This window comes from Notothenia rossii (assembly GCF_949606895.1).
Source record: "Notothenia rossii genome assembly, chromosome: 11".
Taxonomy (NCBI): Eukaryota; Metazoa; Chordata; class Actinopteri; order Perciformes; family Nototheniidae; genus Notothenia; species Notothenia rossii.
The window spans coordinates 45,910,320-45,923,554 of record NC_136910.1 but is presented as its reverse complement, the minus strand read 5'-3'; positions in this window follow the sequence as shown (position 1 = coordinate 45,923,554).

The window sequence follows — 13,235 nt, the reverse complement described above, 5'->3', positions numbered from 1 at the left end:
GTCTACAAAATGCGTCATAAGCTAAAATACCACTCAAACCAGTGTTTGAAAACATCTCCCATAAATAATAGTCATCCCAACTAAGGGAAAATGTTTTAGTAAATTGAAAAGTCATAGTGTATATAGTATGTCTAAAATAAAGTCATAGTATCTGAAAAAAAAATGTTTAAAAAGTCCTAATATAGTTTGTTGAAAAAGGTCATAGCATGTTGAAAACGTTCATACAAAATGTAATGGTAAGTATTTCGAAATATGAAACAAGATTTGGAACAATATGAAGAAAACACATTCAAGATATCGTGAAAAAAAGTCACTGTGTAGTGTTTTGAAAATATCAAGGAAAAGGTCTTTTGTTATGATTATTTGAAGAGTATAGTAGGCTGTTGAAAAAAGTAATAGAGTAGGCTATGTCTAAAATATCAACAAAAATGTAATGCTATGTTCGCAGAAAATATATGAAAGAAGTCACCAGCAAAGTCAAAGGTCTTTTAACCGGCAGATGCATCAATCCGTATTATATATATATATGCAGTATATATGATACGATGATATGATATATGATTATATACATGCTGTATATGTATTTACAAATAAACACCACTGCATATTTACAACTGTTACACATGCTGCTGTAACGAAAAAATGTCCAACTTGGGATCAATAAAGTATATCTTATCTTAAGATGATCGATGGCTACTGCCATATTTGCTAAATGTGCCTCTGAACCTTGACAAGTGCATGTTTCAGGCTTATCAATTAACAACAGGAGGGGTCACAGACATAAGACCAGCTGTTAAATAAAGCTCTTCTGACCTTAGCTGTCATGTGGGTATATATTAATGATGCCCATTATGGACACAAGCAATTTTCACCCATATATTGATTATATGTTTTTAATTTGAGTGTTTCCTATCCCCTAAACCTCCAGGGATGTACACAGTTTAATACTGGCAACTTCTAATTATGGGAAATACGAAAACGTCTTATAAAACTACAATTCCCAATAGAGACGTGCCATAGAACATGTTGCAAAACACACAATAGCCAGCATGTGTAGTTCTGGGGACGGGGTGGGGGAAGCGGGGATGGACCCCCCCGAGTCCAGTTTTGCATAGTCTGCCCTGGTTCCATCCCATTTAAAAGTGCTGTTTGACACTCGGCGTAACGGGCGTAACCCTCGGCGCATTCCAACATCCAATCACAGCTTGAGGACTAATCACGGGGGTTGTCAAACATAGCGAAGAGAATACTTACTTCCGGGTGTAAAATTCTCTAAAGCAACTTCTTTGAGCTGCTCCGACCCTCGGTCCTGACGGACTCCAAATGTCCGACATTATACAATCAAACAAATAAATAAACACAAGGATAATTGTGTCTTATTGTTGAGTAAATAACACCGTGTGGTTTAGAAAATAATACAAAATTAGAAGTACGAGTTGGGAGTGAGAATGTGTTGGTATTTACCCTGCATTATGCACATGTTACTAATAAAGGATTATGTTATTGTATGAACTCTATTTACAATGTATTCACATTAATAGTTCATAATCAACGAATGACAAAATGCAGTGACAAGAAAACAACCATTGTATAGCACTTGTTTGAGTAATAAGAGGCAGTTAAATATAAAGGCAAGGCAATTTATTTTCATACACATCAGCAAGTCAAAGCGCTTTCAATTAACGGAAGTACAAAATATAAACACATTTTCACATTACTATGAACTCAGTCGGGTGAAACAAGTGCATAGTTTCATATCGTTCTCATATATAGTGTTTTACATTACATTACATTGCATTTAGCTGATGCTTTTATCCAAAGCGACTTACAATAAGTGCATTCGACCAGGAAGATACAAACTTGAAGAAAACAGAATCATATAAGTACATCAGGTTTCATAGAGCCAAAACATTTAAAGTGCTACTCAACTGGCTTTAGATAAGCCAGTCCTTTGTTAGTATAAGTGCTTTGTTAGTAGTTCTTTGTTAGTAATTCTTTGTTAGTAATTCTTTGTTAATAATTCTATCGCCCGAAGTGGAGTCTAAAGAGATGAGTTTTCAGTCTGTGCCGGAAGATGTGCAAGCTATCTGCTGTCCTGATGTCAATGGGGAGCTCATTCCACCATTTTGGAGCCAGGATAGCAAACCCACGTGTTTTTGCTGATGGGAACTTGGGTCCCCCTCGCAGTGCGGGTGCAGCGAGCTGTTTGGCCGATGCAGAGCGGAGTGCACGTGCTGGGGTGTACGGTTTAACCATGTCCTGGATGTAGGAAGGACCAGATCCATTCACAGCATGGTACGCAAGTACCATTGTCTTGAAATGGATTCTGGCAGTTACTGGAAGCCAGTGAAGGGAGCGGAGTAGCGGCGTGGTGTGGGAATGTTTTGGAAGGTTGAAGACCAGACGAGCCGCTGCATTCTGTCTTTATTTTGTATGGCTTTAAGTGTGTTTTAAATGTGTTTTGTCATTATTATGGCGTGCACCAGCATGTGGACGTGACACGTCGCTTGTGAAAGAGCTCTCCAGTGCCTCTGTGTTGCTTGGCAGAAACCTTTACAGGTCTTCTTCCTCAGACTCAGGGCTAGTGTAGTCATTGTCATCCGACTCCTCAATGTCCTGCTGTAATTGAAGATCATGGCATTCCATAGCGGCTACACCGCTGTACGCATGTACAGCCTGTTTGTGTTGGCTTTTGAGGAAGTGCAACCTCCGACTGAGGACACTCTTGAGCCCATGTGCAGCATCCTCTGTCAGGTCACCGAAATCTGTAGAGGAATAATCACACAGCAAAAGGGCTGAATGTAAACAAACCATGACAATTGCAAATCTCTTTGCATTGTACAATGCTGCATATGTAAAAACACTACAAAATAGGTAAATCCGTCTTAAACTGAAGGATGTTACTATATATTGGGTGCCAAATGGGATATGTTGATACATGTTTATATAGTGCCTAAAAAATAGTCAATAGACAGAAAATAATCGATTATGATCTTGATAATGAATAGTTTCAGTAATTTACTATTTCACTTCGGCCTGACAGTGACAGATGTGTTATACTTATGTAAGACATGCAATGTGTTGAAGAGTGGATGAAAATATTCAAATTTTAAGATCTCAGACATACTGCTGGTTTTGATGCCCTCCAAAGTCTGTCCTCCGAGTGCTTCCACTTCTTGCACTTCCTTCAGAAGGAACATGATGTGCTGCGACATCTCTTTCAGCACGATGCTCTGCTCCTCCTCCAAACGTCTGACCAGCATTACCTGGTCAAAGACAGACCTCTTCAACCTGAAGGTGTTGCCTTTAGGTTGAGGAAAGGAATGGAGTAGTGGACAAGGGATATTTATTCATATATTATATTATTACAGAATGATTTTCATTTCTGAGACACAAATCTTTGTAGCGATAGCATTGGTTCTTTCATATTTTGGTATAGACTAAAAAAACAACAAGCCAAACTAGCAATTATCCCACCATTTCCATGCCTCTCCCATGGTAAGATGTAGCCCTCTGTCAGACTGCAAGCCAACTCCTCGTCGATCCGTTCTTCCTGCACTCCGGTGTTGTATTGCACAACTTTTTCGCGAAGCTTCTTCTTCAGCTCTGTCATTCAAAACTGTGTCATGGTGCCAGAATGTTTTTGTTGTTTTTGAAAGGTAATTTCAATAACTACGTTTGACAACAAACCATGCTGACGATACAGATCTTGCTTCCTGCGCAAAAGAGTGACGGTGATGTTCTCAATATCCACCCTCAGTCCTTCAGTACACCCTGGGGAGTAGACTCTCTAAATAGTTGCAAAAAAACAATTGGAGAAGAGATACAATCAGTGACAGTCTCAGTTTCAACATATGGCCAACTTATATTGTGTGTCTAAACTTACAGTAATTAACATATGTATATATGGAAAACCTGTGGTATGTCTTACCTGTGACTGCCCATTGCCTGACATCATACACCCACTGCTGTATGGTCTCCTGATCAAGGTTGTGCCCCTTTTTGAAGTCGCTGAATCTGGCAGCTTCCACCTTTGCCTTCTCTGTGACCTTTACAAAAAAAAGAAGATGTCAGCGAAAAGCACCATCCAACACCGTAATGCAAAGAACACCAGTTTTCATTAAAAGACCTTCAGAAGAAAAGTTGAAACATTACATGACACCATCTGACTTGCAAGAGGAAGTGTGGATAAGGGAGAACATAATGTATATAGCTATGAGGTTACATTGCAGACATCCTTCCTAAATATGTAATGTCAGATGAGAAGACAATTGTAATTTGCCCTTACTTTGACATATCTGTGGGCTAAAACTTGATGAAGGTTGTCCCTCTTCCTTCTGTTCCAACCCATGGCCTGTTGAGTGAGCATGTTCACTCTTCCTAAAAAAGACAAAAAATATATCCACAAACAAAAAAGTAAGTATTCACATCAAAAAGGCAATACTGGGTGAGAAACCTGATAAGACATAACTAAACCCAATCGTTAAAAGGTTGTTGAACTGGTAATTACAGTACAGTAATACCCCAATAACGTTTTTAAGGAGGGAACTCTCTGTAAAATACTTATCAGGGCTGCCTTATCACAGTGTGTAGTGTTAATACCAACCTACTTTTGTCATGTATTTTGTGACCAGAGCTGCCCTGGAAAGAAAGCTGTTCACCTATAATGAATGTTACAATTAATGTTCGGTCACCATTACATAACAATATCACCCACACATCATAGATGTTGAACTGGATGGTTTAAGAGAAAACTTGTGTACTGACTTCCTACAATATGCATGCATTTAGTGTTGCTGAACATATGAACTGCCTATCTTTAATTTGAACTCAGACATAAAAGATATGCTTTCAACTAATCAACAGGCTTGTCACTGAGATGACACATACATATTTGTACTGCTTTCTATTAAGACTTCTTGTATCCATACAGTTACAATAATGCCATTAATAACATACCTGCTCTACTTCCTCTCCCACTGTTTCCTGCTCCGTCCTGATTTCTGCCACCCCATCTCACCTGCAACACAGCGCAAGTAGTGTTATGTAGCATTTCTTAAGAAGTTTTTGATATCCAATAAGGCATGTCATGCGCAACATTTAAAAATCCTTTGCATTAAAGGTGTTATGGACCTCGCATTTTATTGCATGGGCTTTAGCATGCATCACGCTAAGAAATGGCCTCATTTCGGTCAACGGCAGAAGCTCTGGCAATCCCCCGGCTAATTTGTTAAGGTACGGCCAGTACCTAAGAAGCAGGAGCAGCATTTTTTGACAATATCAATATCATCTAAAATGACTGCTGGGGCATAGGCCATTTTAAACATTGTTGTGGATGTGCAATATGACAGTGAGGATTACCTGCATGTTACATCCATACAGAAGAAGTCAACATTTGCCTTCTTCGACATCTCTTTTTGGAGAAACATTGGGTAAGCGTATATTTCTCCAGGGAAGTGGTTCAGTCCTTGTAAGAGAAACCCATGTCTGATTAATCAGAAGAAAATCTAGTTGTTAATAATAAACTGACACAGCAAGGCCTGGCTTAAGCACTCATCTCTGTAATCTAGGTGGCTATAACAAAAAATAACACTTGGATGCTACAAATGATGGATAAATTCCGCTTCACCATCAAAAGTGTTTAATGCTTCCAATTCTTACAAAGACTTAGACTTTGATTGCTATTAAAACTGAAATAATGAGACCAGATTCAAGAACAAAACACATATACACACACAGACACACTTACAAATACAAACTGCCACTTGAATGCCCTCCTCGTCTATCTGGGCACCAGACTTTTTTGACATCTCTCTGCCAGCGGTGAATTTGGCAATACCACAGACGGCACTGTCATTTCCCTATAAAGTCAGTTTATTACACACAAGTTTTGAAATATATAAAAAAGAACACCACAGGTGTAACTGCAACTATCATAATAAGAAAAAAAACGTACACTTTTCATGTTGCCTCTGACAAGGTCAACAAATGTTGCGACTTCCTCGTCCTTGGCCAGGAACAAGCCCTCATAGATTGGCGGCTCCTCAGTCCTTCCATCCATCTTCTCCCGCTTATCCGTGGTCGGGTCGCGGAGGTAGCAGTTCCAGCAGAGAGCCCCAAACTTTCTTTTCCCTGGCCACATCAACCAGCTCTGACTGGGGGATCCCAAGGCGCTCCCAGGCCAGCGAAGAGATATAATCCCTCCACCTGGTCCTAGGTCTACCCCTTGGTCTCTTCCCAGCTGGACGTGCCTGGAACACCTCCCTAGGAAGGCGCCCAGGTGGCATCCTAACTAGGTGCCCGAACCACCTCAACTGGCTCCTTTCGACGCGAAGGTGGAGCGGTTCAACTCCGAGTCCCTCCCGGATGACCGAACTTCTCACCTTATCCCTAAGGGAGACACCAGCGACCCTGCGGAGAAAACCCATCTCCACCGCTTGTACCCGCGATCTCGTTCTTTCGATCATGAACCATCCTTCATGACCATAGGCGAGGGTAGGAACGAAAATGGCGCGGTAGACAGAGAGCTTTGCCTTCTGGCTCAGCTCCCTTTTCGTCACAACGGTGCGGTAAAGCAACTGCAGTACCGCTCCCGCTGCTCCGATTCTCCGACCCATCTCACGCTCCATTGTTCCCTCACTCGAGAACAAGACCCCGAGATACTTGAACTCCTTCACTTGGGGTAAGGACTCATTCCCTACTTGGAGTGGACAGTCTATCGGTTTCCTGCTGAGAACCATGGCCTCAGATTTGGAGGTGCTGATCCTCATCCCAGCCGCTTCACACTCGGTTGAGAACCGATCCAGTGAGTGCTGAAGTTCGCAGACCGATGAAGCCATCAGAACCACATCATCTGCAAAAAGAAGTGGTGCAATCCTTAGTCCACCGAACTGCAGACCCCCTCCCCCACGACTACGCCTCGAAATCCGATCCATGTATATTACAAACAGGATTGGTGACAAAGCGCAGCCTTGGCGGAGGCCAACCCTCACCTGAAATGGGTCCAACTTACTGCCGAGGACCCGGACACAGCTCTCGCTTTGGGAGTACAGAGATTGGATGGCCCTGAGTAGAGACCCCCTCACCCCATACTCCCGCAGCACCTCCCACAGTGACTCCCTGGGAACCCGGTCATACGCCTTCTCCAAGTCTACAAAACACATGTAGACTGGATAAGCGTACTCCCAGGCCCCCTCCAGGATCCTTGCGAGAGTAAAAAAGCTGATCCGTTGTTCCACGACCAGGACGGAATCCGCATTGTTCCTCCTCAATCTGAGGTTCGACCATCGGCCTGACCCTCCTTTCGAGTACCTTAGAGTAAACTTTCCCGGGGAGGCTGAGTAGTGTGATGCCTCTGTACTTGGCACACACCCTCTGATCCCCCTTTTTAAAAAGGGGAACCACCGCCCCGGTCTGCCACTCCTTCGGTACTGTTTCCGACTTCCACGCAACGTTGATGAGACGTGTCAACCATGACAGTCCCTCAATACCCAGAGCCTTCAGCATTTCTGGGCGGATCTCATCCACCCCCGGGGCTTTGCCACTGTGAAGTTGTTTGACGACCTCAGTGACCTCCCCCCGGGAGATTGGTGTCGATCCCCCATCATACTCCAGCTCTGCCTCTAACATAGAGGGCGGAGTTGTCGGGTTCAGGAGTTCCTCAAAGTGCTCGTTCCAATGCCCTAAGGCTCCATCAGTTGAGGTCAACAACGTCCCATCCTTACTGTACACAGCTTGGATGGTTCCCTGCTTCCCCCTCCTGAGGTGTCGGACAGTTTTCCAGAAAAACTTTGGTGCCGCCCGAAAGTCCTTTTCCATGTCTTTTCCGAACTTCTCCCACACCCGCTGCTTTGCCTCGGCCACGGCTGAGGCTGCTGCCCTTCGGGCCAGTCGGTACCTTGCAACTGCCTCGGGAGTCCCCCGGGATAACAAATCTCTGAAGGCCTCCTTCTTCAGTCGGACGGCTTCCCTGACCACCGGTGTCCACCAGGAGGTTCGAGGGTTACCACCCTTTGAGGCACCTAGGACCTTGAGACCACAGCTCCCTGCCGCAGCTTCGGCAATAGAGGCTTTGAACACCGACCACTCTGGTTCAATGTCCCCAACCTCCACAGGAATGCCCGAAAAGCTCCGCCGGAGGTGTGAGTTGAAGGCCTCCTGAACTTGGGCCTCCTCCAGACGTTCCCAGTTCACCCGAACTACACGTTTGGGCTTACCAGGTCCATCCAGAGGCTTCCCCCGCCACTCGACCCAACTCACCACCAGATGGTGATCAGTTGACAACTCAGCCCCTCTCTTTACCCGAGTGTCCAAAACATACGGCCTCAGGTCCGATGATACGATAACGAAATCGATCATGGAACTTCTGCCTAGGGTGCTCTGGTACCACGTACACTTATGAGCATCCTTATGTTCGAACATGGTGTTTGTTATGGCCAATCCATGACTAGCACAGAAGTCCAGTAACAAACCACCACTCCGGTTCAGATCAGGGGGGCCGTTCCTCCCAATCACTCCCCTCCAAGTGTCTCCATCATTGCCCACATGTGCGTTGAAGTCTCCCAGCAAGATTAAAGAGTCCCCTTCAGGAGCCCCATACAGGACTCTTTCCAGGGTCTCCAAGAAGGCTGTATACTCTGAACTGCTGTTGGGTGCATAAGCACACACAACAGTCAGAGTTTTCCCCCCCATAACCCGCAGGCGTAGGGATGCGACCCTCTCGTCCACTGGGGTAAACTCCAACAACGAAGCACCCAACCGGGGACTTGTGAGTATCCCCACACCCGCCCGGCGCCTCACACCTTGAGCAACTCCGGAGAAGAATAGAGTCCAACCCCTATCCAGAAGTAAGGTTCCAGAGCCGACGCTGTGCGTAGAGGTGAGCCCAACCAGATCCAACTGGTAACACTCCACCTCCCGCACAAGCTCCGACTCCTTCCCCCCCAGAGAGGTGACGTTCCACGTCCCCAAAGCCAGCTTCTGTCGCCCGGGTCTGGTCCGTCGAGACCCTCTGCCTTCACTGCCACCCTTCTGGCAGCGCACCCGACCCCATCGCTGTTTCCCGTAGGTGGTGGGCCCGCGGGACGGAGAAGCGGAGGTGTTGCCCACATTGCCTTTTTGGGCTGTGCCCGGCCGGGCTCCGTGGCAAGCCCGGCCACCAGACGCTCGCCGACGAGTCCTCCTTCTGGGCCTGGCTCCAGAAGGGGACCCCGGCCTTCCTCCGGGCCGGGTATCCTCACTTCGTGTGTCGTCTTTCATGAGGTCTTGTGAACCAATCTTAGTCTGGCCCCTTGCCTGAGACCAATTTGCCATGGGAGACCCTACCAGGAACACAAGGTTCCAGACAACACAGCCCCCAGGTTCATCAGGGCGCACAAACCTCTCTACCACGGTAAGGTGCTGGTTCCTCAGTCCTGTCCATGATAAGTTAACATACAAGTCAATAATAAAAATCACAAAGCACTACATTACTATGATTTGTTTTAATGTCTGTTATGGATACTCAAAGACAACCCCAAGGGCTACTATTTGTATTAGCGGTGTGTTCTTTATCATTTTCATTAATACCTATACCTACCCTTTTGACTTGGAAAAGCGGTAATGCTTGCGGTTTCCATCACAGCAGACAGCCAACAAGACTGGAGAACATGCTGGACAAACAAAGTGATGGACCTGGCACATATCCTCGTTTGTACTGACAAAAGCAAATCTCAAAGAAAATTCGCTGAAATGTATCAGCACAGATACTACCTGTCTGTATATTGATTTTTAAAAAGTGGATTAGTAATTGTTTTGAAAGCAATGCCAACAATTAATGATATGGTATACAGTAATATGATATTGTTTTTTGTATGTTTCCGTGTGATTCAGGCAGATTTACCCGTCCAGCTTTAACAGATCTGTGCTCCAACATTTTCAGAAATGCCTGCCTGGACATGGCTGGTGCTGTCACCTTCATGTGCTCGAATGAGGTGAACACATCATATTTGTAAAGCGTCTGGCAGCTGGTGCTAGCTGGCCAGTACCGATACAAAAGCAGGTCTTTAACCTCAGGAGTCCATTCTGCAGAGCAGGATGGACAGGATTTCCGAGGCAAGCAGACATTGTATCGTCCTGTGAACAAATGGACAAAGTAAAGGTATTTCGGTAATAAAACTCTGAGTTTGCCCTTAACATATTGTATTTTATACATAGATGTGCATATATGATATATTAGCTATTTGACATGGCATTTGGGTGTTGTCTAAAAATGACCAGGTGATAAAAATCTTTGCATGCACAAAGTGGTAAAACTCTGCCGTACAATACTACTTGTACAAAAAGAAGGGCTTTCAGAAAAACATACCGTTGATGGTGACCACAGAAATATGCTTCCAAGGAGTAACTGTGACGTCATCAGAGCATTCACAGATTGACCTTGGAGTAGGAACAGGCAGTTGACATACTGCAATATAGAAAATAAGTTAGGAAGGGGGTATTTACAGTTGTTCCTTAATTCTCCAGATTATCAAGATATTCAATAACATTTTGCATAATTTACACATATCTTGCAGCCCTAGTCAAAACCAATCATACTTTTTTCAATCAGCTATGTACACTTCCTATTCACACTTAATTTTGGGAACTACACTATAATGGGACATTGTAATGTAATGTTAATCTTTACATACTTTGTTCACAAAACTGAGGCTGGCCATTTTCATCCACCACCACAGCAGTTGAACACAGCCTCTCTGTCATGGAAGATATTCCTCTTGTGGGCCTCCATGTCACAGGTTGCACAGAGGAACTCCATGTCCAGTGGAACACAGTCCAGGCACCTAATAGCCGCTTCTTCTGCACAGCATCTGTGGCACTTCTGAATGGCTATTCTCTCAGCTGAGAGTTTTGCATTAAAAAGCATTGGCCTAGCAGTTTTCATTCTCACATCTGTGAGAAGCTGCCTTTGTGCCCAAGCAGAAACCGTTCCGTCTGTTGCCTCCAGAACCTGGACTGCAGTTAGGGTGTCTCTTAACTCTTGGAGATGTGTTTCTAAAAAATAAAACAGCTGTTAAGACACCCTAAAACTTATGATGGATATTAAGGTAGTATACTGAAACACTTTTGAGTTGGAAAAATATATGCGGACTAATAATAGCAACATGCTATGAATCATTATATGCATCCAAAGCAATATTAGCAAGTGATACTTATACCAAATATGCATTCACTTGTCATGAAACAGTCAACACTCAATACTTTATTATGATTAACTAGATGAGTATAAAAATGGAAACATTGGGAAAAACTGTAGTGCCAGTCAACTGCTGTTATAATCAATATACTCACCAAGACTACCAAACTCTTTATGTTCTAGCTGAAGGTCTTCCTCATGCACAGGATCGTCTCTTCTGGCTTGTGAAGCTGCAGAGACAGTCATTTTTGCTTAACCCTTCAATCAATCTAAAATTACACCAATTAATTGTAATATGAAAATGCTCTGTAAGGACTGCAGGTAATGAAACTAAGAACATATTACCACAGCATCACAATGACAATTTACATTTAGCATACTTTTATCCAAATCGAGGTACACATGTTCAAAATTACAACACAAGCAAGGATTATCAGTCACAGGCAAGTCTTACAATATCTTGATTTAATTTGAAAATATTTTAAACATTGCAACAGATTTGTCAAGAGGTATCTTTACATTACATAATTTCATACTGTGTACACCAAAATAACTTTCTTATGAATTATCTTTATTCTTAGATTTAGAAATCATGATATAGTAAAGAACAAACCTGATGCGGAGCGTTGAGTTTCCCGTTGTCTCTCACGTCTGCGTGTGACCACTGGATTAGAAAGGGGTCTCTTCCTGCTTTTTCTTTTCTTTTTTGGAGGGATGGCAGGGGTTTCAGTAGCCTATATTTTTTCAGAGGTTGAGATCAACAACAAAGTTGTAATACAACATAAGACAGCAGCACTTATATTTGAGCAATTATTTAACGGTTGCATAAAAAGGTCTAACGGACCCTTTACATTACATCAATAAAAAGCAATAGGAATGATTATATTACAGACTTGGGTATTTGCTTATCATGAAAAGCCTCACCCTGGCCTCATGGACAAGAGCCTCGCTAATCAATGCTGCCATGTGCACCCTGGCCTCATTGGGATCCTCAAAGATCCTCACTTCACGGTTGAGGGACATGGCATACAAAGAGAGAGTGAGTGATTAAAAGAGAAAGTGATAGAGAGTGATTGAAAAAGAGAAGGTGAGAGAGTGATTGAAAGAGAAAGTGAGAGAGTGATAGAAAGAGAGACAGTGAGAGAGAGAGTGGCTCTTAAAAGTGCCGTTGGTTTTATATGTGTGTGTGTGTGTGTGTGTGTGTGTGTGTGTGTGTGTGTGTGTGTGTGTGTGTGTGTGTGTCTGTGTGTGTGTGTGTGTGTGTGTGTGTGTGTGTGTGTGTGTGTGTGTGTGTGTGTGTGTGTGTGTGTGTGTGTGTGTGTGTGTGTGTGTGTGTGTGTGTGTGTGTGTGTGTGTGTGTGTGTGGTGTGTGTGGATATGTGTGTATTGGTGTTATAGAGTTGTAAAGAAGCTGTAAAACAGGAAAAATAAAAACATGATTAGGATTATTTAGAATAACAGTAACATCTGTGCATTACTCTATTACGCAATAATAATTTAGTATAATTTATACTGTGCATATTGTTATATTATGAGGGACATGGCATACAAACAATACACACACAATATACAAACAATACACAAAATGAAGAGAGTGCAATAATAATTAATCTGTGCATTACTCTATAATAATTTAGTATAATTTATATATCTTAGATCTTCTACTATATATTTTAATTCTACAATGTAACAATCCCAATGTCCCCACTGGCCAGTCAAATCCTCTGGAAAAACTCCAGGTCCACATTTTTATTCCACTCCATCGCCGATTCCACTATTACAACTCTGTGTTGAAAGCTGTCTTTACAACACATGGGCAAATACAAGCATTTAAACATATTTTTCTAGCAGGCACCTCCACTATCCAACTGTGCCGGGGACAGCTAATGTCATTTAGCTGTATAAACTATAAATGCTATCCAGCTACAAACTTTGACCGGAAAGCCGGAGGCTAGCTGAACGTGGCCGCTAGCTTGCGCGTAGCCTATTGTAAAAGCTAAACACACTACAAAACTCAACATAATATCCAGGAATGAAACGCTATAGAGACTGTGCTACAGTG